Source organism: Camelus ferus, chromosome 21 (assembly GCF_009834535.1).
Source record: "Camelus ferus isolate YT-003-E chromosome 21, BCGSAC_Cfer_1.0, whole genome shotgun sequence".
NCBI classification, from domain to species: domain Eukaryota; kingdom Metazoa; phylum Chordata; class Mammalia; order Artiodactyla; family Camelidae; genus Camelus; species Camelus ferus.
This window is the reverse complement of record NC_045716.1, coordinates 7,178,053-7,197,799: the sequence shown is the minus strand read 5'-3', so window position 1 is coordinate 7,197,799 and position 19,747 is coordinate 7,178,053. Positions and strand designations below refer to the sequence as shown.

General features: G+C 45.3%; 1 long non-coding RNA gene across 1 annotated transcript; it reads right to left on the bottom strand.

The window, feature by feature from the left end:
• Positions 1-10,654: 10,654 nt before the first annotated feature.
• Positions 10,655-19,431, bottom strand: LOC106729944. The gene is made up of 5 exons (XR_004314108.1): positions 19,252-19,431; positions 17,255-17,333; positions 16,827-16,977; positions 15,323-16,550; positions 10,655-11,605 (listed from the first exon to the last, which is right to left on the bottom strand). It is a non-coding gene; the product is annotated as an uncharacterized LOC106729944 (long non-coding RNA).
• Between the last annotated feature and the right edge of the window lie 316 nt (positions 19,432-19,747).

Here is a 19,747-nt window from a genome sequence, read left to right as displayed (position 1 = left end):
GTTACATAAAGTCTTACAGAGGCGAGGCGTTTTCCTCTGACCCAGGGTGAGGGGAGGGTGCTGGTGGGATGCAGAGGGAAGGAGAGCGGCTATCAGCCCTAGGGAGCTGCTGCCTTCCCTCACCACACACGTCTCCTCCAAATGTGCCCTTGATGTTGCAGTCTCCAACCCAAACAAAAAACCTGGAGACAAAACGACTTTGTGGCTAGCTCTGTTTTCAATACCGTGGAACATTTGCCGGCGTGGTGATCCATCACCAGACCTTTTTTTTTTTTTAACCCTGCAAGATGGCCCCTTCCCTTTTTTATCGGCATGTTTGCATCCGTGTTGCTACTTACTTTTTCTCAAGGCCAAGTTTTTTTTTCCCCCTCTGATTTTTGCCATCTGTGCCATATTTCATTAGAGTTTTTCTTCTCTAATCCCTTCTTTAATGCCAGGAGAAGTAATACCATTGGACTGGAGAGATTCCAGTGCTTGATGCACAGAACTGGCTAAAAATCTCAACAACATTGCTTCACACACATTCTGGAGATTTCGCTCTTTCATGTTTGCAAGTGGGCATGTAACGTGGGCTGCATGGAGAAGAGAAGGCTCACAGCAGAGGCCGGGGAGCTGCCTACTCCTGGAATGTGGAACAGTAGCCCCTGCTGCGGTTTGCAGTCCAGGAGGCAAGCTGCCCCCCGGTGATTTCAGATGGCCAGGTCTAGGAATCACAATTTCAATTAAGAGAAATAAAACCTCACTTTTTTCTGGGGTGTTGAACTCAGTCTCAAGTCGGGAGCTATGAAATCTCTGAAGCTTAAGACTCACCTGCATCTTAAGAGAGCTACAGAGAGTCTCCTTTTCCCTTTCAGTGGTCACGTGGGAGGCACAAAGAGGCTGAGACTGAGATACAGTGCCTTCCACCAAATTGCTTTGTGGTCTTGGACAAGTCACTTAAAATCTCTGGATCTTAATTTCTTTATTTGTAAATTGGAAGAGTTGGAAAAGTACATGCTTGTCCATGAAATATAGGGGGCAGGGTCTATATTTCATGGAGTTCTTTCAGATATTGGGGTTAGATTGGTATGAAAAACAGGGTCTAGGAACTAGAATCCAAAATTTTATAGGGCTAAGGAAGTTTGTGCATTTATTTTTCCTTTTCTTTTTCTCTCCACTCTCATGCACGTCTACTTCTTGCTTCCAACTGGGAGAATCAATTCTATGACCACATAAAAGTCTCCTTAGGCCCAGTGTCTTATGCCACTTTGGTAGTTCATAAAAGACGACTGAAGTTTTAGCTCTGTCTACATGAGGCTCCCGAGGCCAAACGGGAACTGAATGTTCTAATTTGTATTGAATTATTTGCCAAGCAAATATGAAGCTCTTTTGATGTAAACAGGAGTAGTCACACCAACACGGTTCCTAGCAGCAGGCAGGCAGACCAGATCCAACTTGGGTCCCGCCTGCTTCCAGTAGCTCTGCGTTACTGTTGATGTAAGTTAGTCCAGCTTGACCCCATGGGATGTTCAAGGTTCACCATCATCGGTTTTCAGTGCATTGTGTCAAAGGCCAGGGCTGCCAGATGTCTGACCTTCTGAACAAGGATGAAATCTGAAAACAGGCTCCGTCTGGGTGTTAGAATGTTTAGAGTGTTTGTAAGCATGGTGTAAAGATGGCTGGAAGCCTGGGATGGTCAGAGAGTCAGTTAGTATTTACTGAGAACCTATCCTGTGTGCTGGGGGTGTAGCACTGAGGATGTTTCTGGAAGTGGTATTTGCCCTTTTCAAGTTTTCCCACAGGGTCTAGATTTTCAGTTAATTTTCTCAAGCGCACTGGTCATTGCTCTACCTTCATAAAGGACAGTAACTGAGCAGCTTTCCATTCTAGCACTCCCGTGAGATCCTTACAAGGATGTGCTGAGGTCACTGTTGAGCAAATGACTGATATTGGACTTTTGATTAGAGGTTCTAGGTGTCCATGTTTCTCTTTACGCTAATTCCCAGGACCTTCTTTCCATCTGAAGTGGGGAACGTACACAAGTCAGTTTAAAAAAAAAAAGTCTTCAAGTATAAAACCAAGTGAGTATCCTTTGGTGTTTTATAGGACGCGTATTGAACCCAAGCTGGCCCCCTGGTGCACGTGGGCGTGGATTGAAGCTGACGCTAATGGTAGCGCATCTGTATCTTGGGAACTGGGCTCCCCAGAGACCTGCTGGCTGAGGGCTGCCTGGGCTCGGGACCGGCCCTGCCATTTTGGCAGGGGTGCTAAAGAGAAGCTGTCTCTCACTCTGAGGTTTTTCAGTCCATAAAGCAGCAGCAATTTGGTTGTGGAAGACCCCGGCAGAAACAACATGAGAAAATTGAAAACACATAAGCACATTTGCCGGGTTTAATAGCCCTGCTCCAGCTCTCCACCTCCGGTACCTTAGGCATAAATTGCTGACCTCTATTTAATTTTCTGAACTGCAAGAATTATGGGCCCAAAGTTCAGTGAATTGGAAGAAGTAAGCTTTTATGCTTCTGAGCCAGCTTCCCCATAAGCATTAAGTCTACAAATAAAAGCAACATTTCTATTTATACTTCCTGGGGTTTGTGTATCAGAGAAGCCAAGCACGTCCCCGCAGCTCTGCGAAGGTGACTGCATGGTCAAATCTCCGTCCAGGTAATGCGACGGAGCCTTCTAATTTGGGCCAGAGGAAACAACCAGAGCAGATGGACAAGAGATATTAAAAATAACACACGCAGTTTCATTCGGGAAAGGGCACCTGCTCAAACAGTGACTGATTCACTTGCGCTGGTGTTTGTTTGATTCTCCTCCCGGCCACTGGTGACAAATGTGTGCTAGGGGAAGTCTTACGTTCATTCCCTTCCTGGGCACTCACCGTTAATGATGGCCAGGGGCCCAGAGGGCAACCCAGCTTCCTGTGCCCACCTGGCTGTGGGTCAACACAGCGTCACCCTCTCACTCCGGATGTGGCAGGAGCGTCACACTGGCTGCCACTACGCGCGCAGGTGATTCAAACATCCACGCCATGTCTTCTTCGTGGCCTCGCCTGACTCTTCCTGCTCTATGCTCCCTAGATCGACGTCAGCCTCTATTTTTGTCTCCGTCTCCAGTGCTCAGCCTCAGCATAATCATTCAATTCCACACAAATGTATTGAACACCCCCCACCCGACTGGGACTCCCCCTGACAGACTGGAAGCACCCCTGCTCACCCCAGTGTCCTTTGCACTGGTGGGATTAACAGAGCTTTGTTCATGGCAGTCGTGGAGGTGATTCACAATAAGGCAAACTCAGGTATGTGAGTTGTGTATTTGACTCCCCTTTGCAGCTTCTTTACATGCCCTCCGCCCTCCCTTAGGGTCACTCATTACCTGCCTTATACCTCAGGTATTTTCCTGTTCCTGTCAAAGCATGGACTTTCTGCTCCACTCCTCCTACACGCGTTCTACAGACAAGTTCTCAATATGGTGTAAATAAACCTCTACGAGGCTCCCTTTCCAGGCATGAGCTTTGCACGTCACATTGTCTAGGGCTTTCTGAAAATAACACCCCAAATCAAAGGTGTAAGTCAAATGGTAAAGATTTTAGCCACCTTGGCAGGCTGCTAGGAAATTCTTTTGGGGGAGGCGTGATTCTGCTTGAAATATTCCCTGTGACTCTGTCCATAGGTTCTGCCTTGGCAAAGGGCTAGATCGTAGTCACCATCATTGCAAGCTGTTTTATTAAGGCTGTGCCCAGGCCTTCAGCTGCTGAAGTGATGATGAGATCAGTCTTCTGTTTCTTCAAACCATTTCATTTGGAGCTATTTGTTATTCAACTGTAGTGATAGTTAAATTGTTTTTTCTATGAGCAACCAGCCAGAGGAATGAGGACATTTTGCAACCCAACCCTGCCATTTCTGTAGTGATGCTAATACCTTCCTAAACATTTGTCCCAAAATGTTTTCTTCTAAAGGACTTCTGCTTTTGCCTGTGGCAGCATTTCTCAAACTCAGATGTGCCTGTCACCTGAAGATCTCGTTAAAATGCAGGTTCTGAATCAGCGGGGCTGCCCGAGACTCAGCAATTTTCACAAACTCCCCAGTGATGCTGATGGTGCTGGTTCCTGGACCCCACTCTGCGCAAAGTGGTGTAGACCTGCAGTCACTGGCCACGTGTAGCTACTGAGCTTTTGAAATGTGGCGGGTTCAAACGGAGACTTGCCATAAGTTGTAAAATACACGCTAGACTCTGAAGACTTAGTATGTCAAAAAAAAAGAAAAAGTAAAATTTCTCGCGGATCACTTTTTAAAATAATATTCATTTACATTTTGAGATGATACTATTTAAATATATTTGATTATGTAAAACATATTACTCTAATTTATTTCACCTTTTTCTATTTAGTTTGTAAAAAGAGATGTGGCTGTAAGACAATTTCAAATTATACTTAGGGCCTGTGTTACATTTCTGTAGGACAGCGTCGATCTAGAAGACAGTGCAGCAGAGAAGAGGTGAATTGCCAGTTTGAGCTCTGGTACCTTCTTGCGTTCCTCCCCTGCTGCCCTGGCATGTTTAATTGCCATTAGCTCCCTGCCTGTTTTGCCTGGCTTATAACATCAGGGTCTAGGTTGGTTGCTGATTTCTGGGTGTTCTCTGGGCCCAGGCTAATCAATCACTCCTCTTTCCGTCCTGACTTCCCTCCCGGTCTGCATGACTCATAGCTTCCCGGAGCCTCAGCAAGATGGCGGCTCAACACTGCCCAGACTGGAAGAGCCATTCTGGTTGCTGAGACCGGGGAAGTATCAGGTTGCCTTTAGATAAGAGAAGAATAGTGGAATAATGAGCACATTTGAAGATATGTGATGACTTCAACAGACAGAGGAGATTCACAGTTAGAAGGAGGTTATTTTGCTTAGGACTGTTAACTGCAGGAAAGCCTATTTCAACAGGGCTGTGGTTTAACTGAGTCTGAGCTTCAAACAGGCGTGTGCCTGAGAGCAGCAGATTAGCCCTGGAGCTAATCTCTGGGAGCAGCCAGTACTCCCAGACTTGGAGCTGCTTTCTCATGGGTAACCATCCCACAGAGACTCCTGAAGCTTTGTTGCACGTGATTCAACTATAAACATGCAGGGATGTGGCTTTGGGGAGATTTGGAAACAAGAACAAAGGAGAAGAGCGAGGGTTAACATAGTTGGAATGGAAGTGATTTGCCCTGGGAATCCTACTTGAAATTACAATGAAACCTTCTGCAAATTGCTAAATGTCTCGCTTATTGGGGTGTGAAAGGATCCAAAATTGCTCTTTACCATGTTCCTCATATGCCTGTTTCCATTCTCAAGATCAGAGGGAGATTGCAGAAGGTTGTGATTAAAAAGTGGAGAGGGATGGACCAGCTTGCCACAGGGTGGAGAAAAACAGGGAGAATGAAGTGATAAAGAGTTAAAGGGTCAAAGGATAAAATATGAGAAAAATGTTAGAGGAAAGGAGCACCCCCTTTCCCCCTTTCTTCCACACTGCTGGCTAGGATGTAGACGTGATGCCTGGAGCTCAAGTAGCCATGTTGGACTATGAGGCAGAAGCAATGTGTCGATACTGTGAAGCAACAAGAGAGAAGGAACTCAATTCTTGATGACTGGGGAGCCTATATTACACTATTTGCTGACCTTCAGATTTCATTTTCATAAGAGCTAAAATAAAAATCTTCCATTGGGCTTAATCTATTTTTCAGAAACAGCTCTTCCTCACAGACAAGCTAATTCTGCTGAGAACAGAGGCATGACATGCACATAACTTCAGGAAAGGAGCACAGGGGCCTAAAGGCACAGGAGAGATCCAGTGGGTAGTGTTAGGGTTTCTTCTCAGAGCGAGGTGGGTCAGGGGAGAAAGAGAGAGCAGAAAAGCACCAGGCCTTGGGGAGCGATGTAATTCGGGCTGGGGAAACAGAATCTATTACAGTCATGAGAATGGAATCACACAGATCTGGATTTTAGTCCCAGCTACGTCGCTTACCAGCCCTGTGAGCTCGGAAACACTGATGTTACTTCTCCAAGCCTCAGCTTTCTCATATACTGGAGATAAGACTAGTTCCTGCGTTTTGGATTTTTGTGAGGACTCAAGGGGAAAATGCACAAAAAGTGCTTGCTTAGTGCCTAGCACAGAGTAAGTGCTGCCTGTGATTATTTGAAAGTGAAGGCAGGAAGCCCCGAGGACACGTTGCATCCTGTACTTTCGATTTTGAAGGTCTCCTGACAAGTGCTTTCTTAGGCCCTCCTACCCTACAGTCCCTATGGGAACATGTAAGGCTAGAATCTAAGTTGATGGAAGAAGGGCTCATCACTAATTAAACTAATAAACAATTCATCACAGCAGCCTGTGCGGTTATACTGTCATGGGTATCCGCTCACGAGAGAAATAATAGCATCGTTAGCAACAGCCTGTCAGGAAAACAAGGCAAAAAGTTCTGAAGCAGCAGCCCCTGCTCGTTTTGTTTAATACTTTATCTTCTTCCTCTGGAAAGAACAGCAGGTTGGAAGAAAGATGTTTTGGCTGTGACCACTACGGCGGGCACGCACAGACATTTTTGTTCTCCTCTGAGAAGTAATGATTATAATAATAACAACAATAACAATAATAATACTGTATCAGTTATCTTTTGCCACAGTAATGCTACATAGCAAACAATATCGTAACAAACAAAACCTCACTGACACACAACGATATGGGTTTATGTAGCTTGGGAGTTTGTGGGGTTTAGTCGATTTGACTTGCTTGATCTCTGCTAGACTCGCTCATGCATTTGAGGTTAGCTGCAGGTTGACCGAGTGCTCTGCTGATCTAGGTTAGGTTTGCTTACCTGTGTGGGGTTGGCCAATACTGGCTGATGGAGAACGGCCTTGGCCAGGATGGCTGGGGTCGCTTATTCCCGTTTCGTAGTTCTCGTCCTCCAGCAGGTCAGCCTCGGCCTGTTCTCAAGGCCACTGCAGAGCAGTGAAAGCGAATACATCCAACCATGCAAACACTTCCTAAGCCTCTGCTTGGTCACGTTCCTAAGCCACTGGCCAAACCCAAAGCGAGCATGGGAGGGTACTACAAAGGCAAAAGCAGGGAAAGGGTAAGGAATTGGGGGCATTAACCAATTGCAACAAGTGATATTGATACTAACAGATATTGGATATGTACACTCTACATTGACACTGCTAGGCTTTGTTCATATATTATCTCATTTAGTCTGCCTCTCACCCTATGCGGGAAGTACAGTTACCCTCCTGATTTGGTAGATGAGGGACAGAGGCATAGAGAAGGCACAGATTTAGTATTTAGTAGAGCTAGGCTTGGAGCTCACTCATCTAACTCCAGAGCCCGTGCGTTTAACTTCTGCACCTCACCGCTTCCATTCAGGACCATGTTGACATAGAGTCTGCTATTTTCCTGAAATTTTTTTGTAAAGGGATCTTTCTTTATGCATTCTTTGAGACCTGGTTGATAATGAGGGGGGAAGCATATTGTAGAAATAATTTTGTACTCTGATGGCTCCTTTGCTCTGACTACACTTAGTACAGAGTCAATTCTGTTCCCCAGTGGTGACTCAGTGGGTGCCCACTGCCCCCACCCTCTAAGGCAGAGGACAAGACTCAGGTGTTGTCATCCATGCGGTACTGTCTTGCACCTTTGGGTCCACTGCTTTGCAGTTGTTCTCTTGGGACTTGAGTTATTCTCATACCATTTCATCTAGCAGTTCTCTAAATACAGCAAGTGCTCAATTAATTCCATAATGTGACTTATTTTAAATTTCTACGTATCTGCCTAGTGCATCAGATGTTGGCATTACAGAACTGGAAAACACCTAGTACCTCATCCAGGTACCAAGTTCTGGGTCCTCTTGCTTATTCTCCTTCTTTGTTCAATACTTAAGGGGCCACATCTTTTGAAAAAAGAGAGAAGATGGTCATTTAAAGGCAGAGGAGGTATGCTGTGTGTGTGTGATGCAAGCAATTTCTTTCCTTGACATAGTTGATCAGCAAATAAAGATAAGCTGGGACAGACTGAAGCACGGCACTTCCCCGAGTCTGAGAGGGACAACTCTTCCGTCTCTCTGTGAAAGCACCTCCTGGGATGCTTGGTAAGGGGTTTTCTTTGTCCATCTTATGCATCTGGGAGCCTGGCCCACACAATCGCGGAATAAGTGGCCTTGTCCCAGGCCCAGGCATCTTTGGTTGTTAATACTGTGACCTCTGAGACCCTGGCCCTGCTGCCAAGACCTAGAGTGTGGCTTTGATCTTCCTGCCTTTTCACCTCTTGGCTGCCTGGACCTCTGCTGATTCTCTCACCTCACCCCCATCCTCATGTCCCAAGGATCCCTCCTTCCTCCTTGAGTTCCATGTCCTGAGCCCAGCTGTTCAGCCCAGGCCTGCTGGACCTCTTTCTTTCCTCTGAGGAAGGCTCTTAGCTCAGCTCTCCTTATTCACCATTTCAACATAGCAACTCAAAGTTCTGTGGCCTTTGTTTTGATCTCATTGTTTCTCCTCCTCCCATCCTAGCATTTGACTCCACTCATACACTCCCAAGAGATGGGATGATGTCTTCCAAGTCTCCCCTTCCTCCTTTTCCACTCACGCCCCATGGAGCCAGGACAAAGCAGAGGGCGGTCCGGCTTCCCTCGTCTGGAGCATGTGTTAGACGTCGGCGGGAACCAAGCACTTTGCCGCCGTCCTTTTGTTTAACCCTCACAACAACCTATGGGGCAAGCACTATTTTTTTTTTCCACTTTCTAAAAGTGGAAATCAAGACAGGAAGGTGAGGACATTTGTCTAAGGTCACGCTGGTGGTGAATGATGCCGCCAGGCTTCAGAACCACATCTCATTAACTCCAGAGCTTGTGCCTTGATCCACTACGTTCTCATCCAGATTTCTTCCCGAAGCTAAACGAAGCCGTTCTCCACTCCTTTTTGTATCACTCTCACTTGTCTTCAGTCCTTTTCTTAGCCCCGCCTCCCCCTCAACCTGGCCCGTGCCGGTCCAAGTGCCCTCAGCAGAATTCACACTCATGCAGTCTCTTTCCAGTGCCCCTTTCCCTGATCACTGGACAGTGTTTCACCAGTTCAGGCCTCCTGTAAATCCTGCTGCCAGCTCTTCATTCACAGGTCTGTGAAAGGCAGGCTGATACAAGAGGCCAGCGGAGATTATGGTTCTGAAAGTCTTACAGTCTGTTTTTGCTTGGCTTCACGGGTTTAAAAACTTTTGGTTAAAGTTATGGCTGTTTACATAACCTTTACGGATTATCCCTCAGATTCTTGAAGAGACTTCAGTCATCTCTGAACCCTTTTACTTTCACCTACATCCTAACGGCTTGGCGGGTCCTGAGGCTCACTTGGTGGTGCGTGAAACTGGGATTTGAGTTTAATAGGTGCTAAGTAAAGGCCTTTCGTTTCCCTGCTGGATAAGCCCCTCACCAAACCCTTTCAATTCAAGTGCCTGTGTGCAGATCTGAGCAGGCAGACAAGAGCCATTCTGACAGCAGAGCTAGAGGGCTCAGGAGTTGCACTCATTTCCTCATCTGGCTGCCCGAGTTGGTGTGGAGTGCAGGGCACGAGCTGGGCCTGGCTGGACTGCACTGGGCCCAGCCAGGGAGGAGGTGGCCGGGGCAGGTGGAAGGCAGCCAGAGGGAAGTACAGGCTCAGGTCATGGTGGCCTGATGGTGGGAGCCACCAGACGCTGCCACCTTCAGCAGAGCAGACCCCTCGCACGTGGCCTCTATTTCTGCTCAGTTCTGCAGACCTTTACCTTGGCTCCTATTTTGTTGTGCATGCTCTGTCCTCGGCTATAAGGACACAAGGCTGAATAAGACAAGGTCCACGAACTTAAGCAGCTCATAGGAGGGAAGACATCGCAAAAGAGAGGACTGTCTGGCGTGCTGAGACTTGATGGGTTTTTCCTCACAAACTACAGCATGTGTTGAGCATGTGGATGGGCGACTTGGGCACTGGGAGGTGAGTGCCACTGCCCCAACAAAGTGCTCTTTCCTGTGGGTCGGTAGAGATTTCTTTTGACACTTGAACTATCCTTCATTCCACTGTGACACCATGTGGGTCCAGCTCCACTCTCAGGAGAACTCATGTCAGGCAGGAAGTCAGACAACATTCTGGTTTGGGCCATGCTTCAAAATTTTTTCAGCTTTATTGAAGGATAATTGGCAAGTAAAAATTGCATATATTTAGAGTGTACAGTGTGGTAACTTAATATACATATACACTGAAAAGTGATTTTGCAATCAAGTTAATTAACACATCCATCATTTCATGGGTACCATTTTGGGGGGAGGTGATGAGAACACTTACCATCTACTCTCTTAGTAAGTTCGAGTTTGCAATACGGTATTATTAACTGTAGTCAACGTGCTGTACATTACATCCCTGGAAATTATTCATCTTTCTTGTCCCCTTTCACCAACATCTTCCCATTTCCCCCACCCCCTGGCAACCACTGGTCTACTCTCTGGTTCTATGAATTTGACTTTTTAAGATTCCATATATAAGCTGAGATCATAGAGTGTTTGTCTTTCTCTGACTTCTTTCAGTTAGCATAATGTCTTCCAGGTTCATCCACCCATGTTGTTGTAAATGGCAGAGTTTCCATCTTTCTCATGGCTGAATTGTACACACACACACACACACACACACACACACACACACACACACACACATCTATCACCTTTCTTTCTTTCTCACATTTTTTTATCCACTCATCCATCAATGGACATGGGTTATCTTCATATCTTATCTATTGTGAATAATGCTGCTGTGAACATGAGAGGGCAGGTACCTCTTTGAGATACTTACTTCATTTACTTTGGATATATACTCAGGAGGTGGATTGCTGGTTCATATTGATAGCTCTCTATTTAATTTTTAAAGGAGCCTCCATACTATTGTCCATAATGGCTGCACCAATTTACATTCCCACCAACAGTATATCCTCACCTTTTTCTCCACATCCTCACCAACACTTGTTATCTCTTGTCTTTGATAAAAGCCATGGCAACAGGTATGAGGTGTATTTTGCTGTGGTTTTGGTTTGCATCTGCCAGATAATTAGTGATATTGAGCACCTTTTCATATGCCTGTTGGACATTTGTGTATCTTCTTTGGGAAAACATCTATTCAGGCCCTTGACTCATTTTTTGAGGGTTTTTATTTTTGTGCAATTATTGAGTTGTACAAGTTTCTTGTCTATTTTGGATGTTAAGCCCTATCAGGTATATAGTTTGCAAATATTTTCTCCCATCCTGTAGGTTGTCTTCAGTTTGCTAATTGTTTCCTTTCCTCCACGTGGACTTGCTTTTCTTTCAGGTGTGGTCTTGGCTGTACCTAATGCTGAGAGGAGAATAAGGGACAGATAGCCTTTTGATATTCAAGTAATATTATTTTCATTGTATCTTTGAAAAATGTGAGTACTGTTTCAATCTCTGTATTTCCTTTCTGGTCTGAGTTTGCTGGGAAGTGCTCCAGGCTTTTCAACAGGAAGATGAGGAAACGGAGGGACCATTTGCTTCTTTCTAGGAATTTTTTCTCCCCAGCGATCAAAATTTCTCATGGTCCTTCAGTTGAGCCTGTTTTGTTTCAGACATCTGGGGCACCACCACCTGCAGGGTCATTGGGAAGAGAGGCATAAACGTGGGTAAACTATAGGACTTAGCAATACTGTCTTGGAGGCTTGAATAAAGTGCTACTGGGGTATCTTGTGCACGCCACTCTCTCTAGCAATGCCCTTCACTTGGAAAATTCCAAGTCTTCATTTAAGACCCTGTTCAACAATTACCCTCTCTGTGAAATTCCCATTGATTATACTGCATGGAGAGTTGGTTGCTTTATCCATGGGGTCTGGGAGCCCTTCATTCAGGCTTCCAAGATAGTGCTTACAGCTGTGCCTTGCAATTCATGCATGTCCGGGTCTTTTCCTCGAGCAAGTCTGTGAGCCATCTAGGGCAGGGCTTGTATCTTACTGTCAGTGTATCCCCAGAATCTAGTGTGATGGGTGGCACCTAGAAGGTGCTCAACTTATGTCTCTTGGAAGATTAGGTAAGATCATAATGATTTAACTCTTTCTTTTCTGGGGATCTAGTCGAGAGGGCAAGATAAGGCCAAAATACTGAGTTAAAATGAGCCTCTTAATCATATGACCAGGTAAAGTGATTTACTCAGTTAAGGCCAAGGAAAGTGATGACTCAGAGCCTCCACCAGTGTTATGTAGAGCAGTCTGTGGAAAACACTTTCCCAGCACTAAGCAGCATCTCTACCACGACTTCTGAGACCTTACAGCTGTAGTCCAAGAACTGCTCAGAGCCGGTGATGGCCATGGCCCCTTAACGAACATCTTCCAGGGGTAATGTGAGGCACACTATATGGCATTGGGGGCCAAAGACCAGCGTCTATCATTTGAGTTCTGAGATCCATAATCCTGGACATTGTTTTTTTTTATTTGTTATTTATTTATCTGTCTATCCTGTTTCTGATTATTACTTATTTAAATACTAACATTTTAATCCAATCGAGTTGTATGTCCTTTAATAATATTTTTTAAATTTTTCTGTCTTAAAGATTGAGGTAACATTGACTTATGATATTATATGTTTCCTATGTGCATTATATTTCTACTTCTCCCTTCCCTACAGTGTGCTCACCACCAAAAGGTATTTTCCATCCGTCACCATACAGTTGATCCCTTTTACTCATTTCACCGTCTTCCTGGTCCCTTCCCCTCTGGTAACCACTACTCTGTTCTCTGTACCTACATGTTATTTTTGTTGGGTTGGGTTTGGTTTGTTGTGTCATTTTGTTTGTTTGCTTATTAGCACATGAGTGAAATTATATAGTGTCTTTGTCTGGCTTATTTCACTTAGCATCAGGGTCTTTATTTATTAAGTAGAAGGAGCTTAATGGAACTGAGTAAACTGCTACTTGGGCAAGAAGAAGCTCACTGGTTGATGTTTAGAAAGATGATCACTAGGTAGAATGTGTTCTATGCCTCTTCGTGTGTGTGTATAAGATGCACACAGTTCAAACCACTAAACTATTGAGGAGAATATACTTCAGCTTTATCACCAAATACCATAAAGATTGCACTTAGAAGCCTCCACGTGACCTCCTTCCTTGGCATTAGGATCTTAGCAGTAGGTCAGGAGCAAACACAGAAAATGAATATGTTTGTAAATGCGTGACTGGGACGTTGTGCTGCACACCAGAAACTGACACATTGTAACTGACTGTACTTCAATTAAAGAAAAAAAGGGGGGGGAGCAAATACATCTAGAAGTTTCGATTCGATTTATCTGCATAATCTTTTGGCCTTAGATGAGTGGTTCTCCATGAGGGAAGTGCTGCCCCCTAGGGACATTTTAGAGAACAGTGAGGGTAGTTTTGGTGTCACCACTGGAGGTTACTGCTGGCATTCAGTGGGTAGGTGCCAAGGACGTTAGACATCCCTGTAGTGCATGGATAGTCCCACGAAATGAATCCTCCTGCGTTCTGCTGGACTCCTGAATGCCTTGCCACACATTCATGTAGACAAAAAAACCATTTTTAATGATCTGAGACTAGGAGCTAATTCTAATTTAAATATAAATGCTGAATCACAGAAGTATTTTTTGTATACTTCAACTATACTTCCCAGGAATGCAACTACCATGTTTTTGAAGGAGGATTGCCTTTTGATTTATTTGCAGATTTTACCAAGAGTGGTTTCCCATTTTGGAAAGTCATGCCATTGATAGCAATGCTGCTTTCAGTATTTGAGTCACCCACACACACACCTCTAATGGTCTGCATTTGGAGCTATTGCAATTAGGCTGACTCTGAGAATGCATAGTACTTGACTTTGATAACCCTGGATTCAAAATGTCAGTATAAAGGAAAATACCTGAAATGTTTGTTGAATATTTTCTTATTTCTCTTAAATCCAAACTCATTCATGAGAAGTAGTTTCAAGCATTTGATTGCGTCATTTTACTTCATTCTTTTAATGTCACTGTATCAGAAATACTTATATACTGAAATTCATTTTATTTCAGTACAAATTATTTTCTTTCTTGATATTCTAGATAGGACATTAATTTTTTTAAAATTATGTAAGGTAGGTCATACTATGTTTGAATTTTCAATACAAAATGTTCGCTATAAACCTGGGTCTTGTGGGACTGACAGGATTGAGAATGACAGATTTAGATAAACAAAAGAGCAACTGGGACACAGGCAAAGCTTGTCTTTTGAGTACAGTGAGAAGTGGCATCAAAGTATGTCATTGGGAGTGAAGGAAAGTTTAAAATAAGAAACTTGTAGGGTAGAACTTTTGAAGGATTTGACGTCAATAATACTAACGTCTATAAGTGTTTACTCTGCATCTGATACATTGCTGAGCAATGTTCCTCATTACGGCCTCCCACCTATGCCCCAGGCACACCATTATCCTCCACGGTGGCCGTGAAAACTGCCCCAGACGACCACACAGGCCATGGGGGCAGAGCCCAGATTAGAATCCATGTGTGTTGTCCACAGAGCCGACCCTCTTAGCTACACCACGTTAGCTAGCATTTTAGTCTGCAGAAAAGAAACTTGAACTTCTCTTGGCATCTACTGGAAGGGGTCTCTCTTGAATGAGTTGAAGAACATCTCACAAGCTTAGGGGCTCAGACTGCCTTGGTTTGTGTCCCTGCCTCCAGCTGTGGCTGTGATCTATGGAAAAGCTGGGCCGGGGTTTAGGAAGCATAAATTTCCTTCCCCATAGGCCAGCTCCCTTTCCTGAAGACATCTGGGGGGCATATCCATTTTGAAATATTTACACATGGACCACATTTTAGCAATTAAATGATATGAATACCGCTCAGTATTCAGAATCTGGGCTAAAGCCTGGAGTTCTGTATCAGAGCTGACCTTAACACAGGAAGTATATATTTTATGATGGCTAATAGACCATCAACTAATAGATGTTATTAGTATTAAAAGTTTGTATTAGTTATAATAAATAGACAACCCAACATTTATCCATCTCGCATGATTCCTCCCAGATGGAGTTAATGAGCTGGGGAAGTGACTGGTTTTCCATTTATAGCTGGTTGGCTAAAAGTTCCTTAGATTTCAGTGGGGACCTGATGGATCAGAATGGGCAAGTGCACTGGGAAGAGACATCCCTGGGGATGCGTGGAAGCTACCTTACCACTGACAGGGGCGCAGTCTGCACCTGGCTGCTGCTGTCAGCTGGGGCCAGGTTTCTCCGAGGCTTTGAACCCTCAACCAGGAGAGACTTTAGGAAGAGACCTAAGAAGACTCTTTCCTCTGCTCCAGAGAAATCACGAGGATGTCCTCACCAGGAAAAGTCTGGTGCTGGTGCGCTGGGAGTCAGATCGTCATCAGTATGTACTGACGTCCTCCACGAGGAGGCAGCGCAGCGCGGAGGCCGAGAGCACGTGCTCTGGAGATACGTAGTTCTTTTCCAGGTGGATAAGCTCAGATCAGTTGCTTGAACTCTGTGCCTTCATTTTCTCACCTAGACATGGGGCTCACAGTGGAGTTATCTCATAGGTTATGTATTGGATTAAATGCGATCATTTATGTACACTGCTTAGTAGATTTGCACTGACTAACACACCTACATTGAGCACGTAGTAGGTACTCAATAGACTTTTGCCGCTACCATTCTTCATTCGAAAATGGGGATAAGAGAAGTACCCCCTCACGGAACTGTTGTGAAGATTGAATCAACTAATACATATAAAGTGGCTAAACTGTGCCTGCCGTATTGGAAGCAATAAATGTTAGTTGTTACTATTATCAATATTGTTGTTATTGCCACCATGGGAGGGATTAACAAATTTTAAGATTCTAGCACAGCATCAGATTAATAAAATCATTCCCATATAAGTGTTTCCATACCAACACCATGCGTTCTGACATTTGATTTGCTCAATACATGGCAAGGCCTCAAACATATGGGACATCTAAACATAATAGAGCTATAACACTCCCTACACGCTGCTCTTATTTCTGCCTATCAGTGTCACGGTAGACTTGCAGTCGGCTTTCTTTAAGGAGCAAAATAAATGTCATGGGTGCCCTTTGCTAATTAATGTACACTCAAGTTTCTGGGGTATTTACAGGAAGTGGGTACTGGCTGTTATTTGTTTATTTGTTTGTTGATTTGTTTTAATAACTGAGAAAATAGAATCTTAGAAAAGTGTGAGGTTGAAAAATTAGAGAATGTCACGTGTGACCTGGAAGGGAACTTAAGATCTTCTATTCCAAGCTCTCATTTTACAGATGGCTCAGAGAAGTTGAACTTTCCCAAGGTCAGGCAGCTATGAAATGGCAGAGCAGTGGCCTAATCCTTGACCAACACTCATTTGGAGGTTGTTTATTTGATTTGTTAGGATCCTCTGGGTTGATGGAGCTGGGACCAGAAGCCGGCTCTGCTCCATTCAGTCTGGTTCCATAGGGTCCTCTCAGGGCATAGGCAAGAGGGTCAGTGGAGAGTTTAGGCAGAGGGTGGCCCCAACCCACAACCAAACAATGTCATGCTCTCCTTTGGTCCTTGGCCACCTGCAGGATGTAGACAGAAGAATACGGTATTCAGAATCAAAAGACCCTGGCCCTACCCCTGGCTCCATTTTTCTGCCCCGGTTTACCGAAGTATAATTTACATAACAGTAATCATCATCACAACAATCAAGGTAGAGAACAGCCCTGTCACCCCCAAATCCCTTTGTGCTTTTTATATTCATCTCCTCCCTGCAGCCCCCAGCTTCTGGCAACCCTTGATCTATTCTGTCTCTATAGTTTTGCCTTTTCTAGAAAGTCATATAAATGGAATCATACCAGATGTGGCCTTCTGAGTCTGGCTTCTTCCATTTAGCACAATGCATTTGAGATTTGTCCTGGTTGCATGCTTAGTGTCTGCAGGTCCTTGGGGAAGTTGCTTATATTTCAGCCTCAGTGTCTTCATCTATACAATGGGCATACCGCTTGCCTTGCATTGGCATCATTGTGGTGAGGAAGAAAGAATGTGCACAAATGTGCATCAGGTCAAGGGAAAAGCAAGTACATGAGGGAACTTGTTATTCTTGTTATGAGGTTACTTTTGAAGAGACTCTAGGTGCAAAGGCAATCCTAATTGAAGCACAACCCCCACGGAATCTTTGTCCCTCTGATGAGCAGGACAGGGTCTAGCATCACTGTTAAACTCTTCCCCAGCCAAGACTCTGCAGGCTGGTTCCAAGGCTCAAAATGTTGCAGGAAACACTTACCCAACAGGGACCATCACCAGGGGACGTAGATCTCTGGCTTGTTGCCTCCATCAGGCAACTTCGGAGGGGCTGGGGTAACCTGTGGATGAAACACTCTGATTTGCAAAACACTGCCATTAACACTGATAATAATTTATGCTAGTAATAGTGTTGTGGGAAAAAAATATGTTTATCTAACATGAGAAGCACCCAATGGTTCGACAAAAAGATAGGGCCTCTCTGGGCTCAAAATGCACAGGGTGGAGCGGGGAGCGTGAAATCCAGATTTGCACTTCCTTCTGAGTGCCGTGTGATTCTGAGCTACAGAACACATATGACCAACATATATCCCCCGGGCATTTCTGCCTGAATGTGCAACAGGAAAGGCCAGTCTTGGATCCTGCCCTCCCATCCAGCTGGCATGTGGGTGGCACCCAGCAAGACAGGTGCGGCCCAGAGGAGGCAAAACCTGGCCCGGGGTTCAGGAGATCTGGATGCCCTGTCTGGCCCTGCTATATTAATGGTGTGACTTCACCCTTGCTTCCTCACCCATGAATAAAAGGGGCTGTTGTAAGTCACCCCAAAGGAATCTCAAGTGACCCCCACGAGTGATAGAGCCTCTGACCCCCAGCTCCGAGCACTGAAGCAGGGACGGGGCACAGAAAGCAACCACCCTGAGCCTTCGAGTGAAACTCGTTCAGAGAAGCTCACTCTTTCCAGCGCTAGCTGAATAAGATTCCAATAAACATATTGCTGAAATGTTTGTTTCCGGGTGTCATTTTAGACTTCAAGTAGCTAAAACAGATCCGGCTCCTATATATAGACACTGCATTTGGTTGTGTTCTGGGAGGCTTTTATTACTACGTTCCCTGGCCAGCTCCCAGCTGAGCTTTTCCCTCAAGGGATCAGATTTTGGAATCAGAAAGTCAGAAAGGATCAGTGACCATATTAAGGGGTCTCTCTCCCTCCTCCGCTCTCTCCCCACTGTGGCTCTACACTGCAGGTGGACGCCAGCGTGGACTGGCTCCTCCCTTTGCCCAAAGACTCTTAATAATAATGATGACAATGCTGATGGAAACTGACCAGCCCCACTATGGCAGCAAATGCAAGCAAAACAGCCCTGACGTCCTGGGCTCAAAGGAAACATAGTATAATTTGGGTTGAAATGAAGTGCAGATTGTCACAAACAGCTCAGTCTTTAGATAAGAGGACCCCAGGACTCTCCGAGGATAGACGCAAAGAAAGGGGCCAGTAAGGGTGGGCTTTTTTGGTGGGGGGAGGTGAGTGGGTGGGTTCTGAATTTTACTCGTGAATTGTCCAGGGGAAAATAATGCTGGGAACAGAAAGGTGAATGAAGGAAGGTGGAGGTGGGGGTTGGAGGAAGAGCTGTAGGCAGGGAAGGAGGAAGGGACAAGGGTTTCCTTAAAGAAACAAGGTTGAACCCTGGCAATCTGACTTTTTGCAACGTGTCCGATCACTAAGAGTGAATCCCCCCACTGTGTGCCTTTTGTTTTTTGTGCCTAAAACTGAACCCCTGCCCCATTTTATAGTGTCTCCCTTCACCTGCCTCTCTGGATCCTTTATGTTTAACCATCATGGATCTAACTGCCTTCCTGGTCTCCATATTTTATGTGCCCCACCACCTCTTTCTTTTTTTTAATTCCTTTCTGTCTCATTCTTCACTCCTCTCTTCCCTGCTTTTCCTTTTCAGTCCTTTCTCCTCCCAGAGTCTTGTCTTTTCCCTTCGTTCCCCTCCCCTCCCCCTCCCATGTCTCTCCTTTCCTCTTCCACCCCCTCCCCCTCCCTCCTTTCCCCTTTCCTTCTGCCCTCCCTTCTCCCTCTTCCCCTCCTCCTTTCCCCTCGCCCCTTATGTCCTTCTCCCCTTCTCCCCTCTCTCCACGTCCCCACCTCCCCATCCCCTTTCTGTCTCCCTTCTCTTCCCTCCTTCCCCCTTCCCTCCCTCTCCCTCTCCGTCCTTGTTTATCTGTAAGCTCCAATTTCTTGCCTTATAGATTTACCTGCAGAACAAGACACCGCTCCTCTTGCAAAAACTGTTTAAGAAATCCATATCCTCTCCCTTCATTCCTTGGGCATTTCAGAAATGATATTCTTCCCCCAACTACCCCCGTCAAAATAAAATAAATTCAGCCAGCTCCTGCTGTGTGTCCTTAAATCCATTCCCTCCAGCTTCGCTGGTCTGAAAGCCTGTACCCTAGAAGGGGCCTCCTGCATTTGCTGGCAACCCTGCTCGAGTCTGATCGCCACAGATAGTGCTCTGGAGTGAAAAAAAGGGGGAAAAACCCTCTCGTTGGAGATTTCAAAACAGATCCTACCAGCTTTCAAATCTGTGCACTTGTGGAGTGGCAGGGCTTGGGGAAGAGGCGTAGGGGACTTGGGGTGCGGGTGTGTGTCATAAACAAATAAGCCACAGAATTTATACATATATATAACTGTGCGTTTCCTTTGGCATGTTTGGTGCCTTTCTCCCTGGCATCCAGGGTGGGTGCGAGTCTG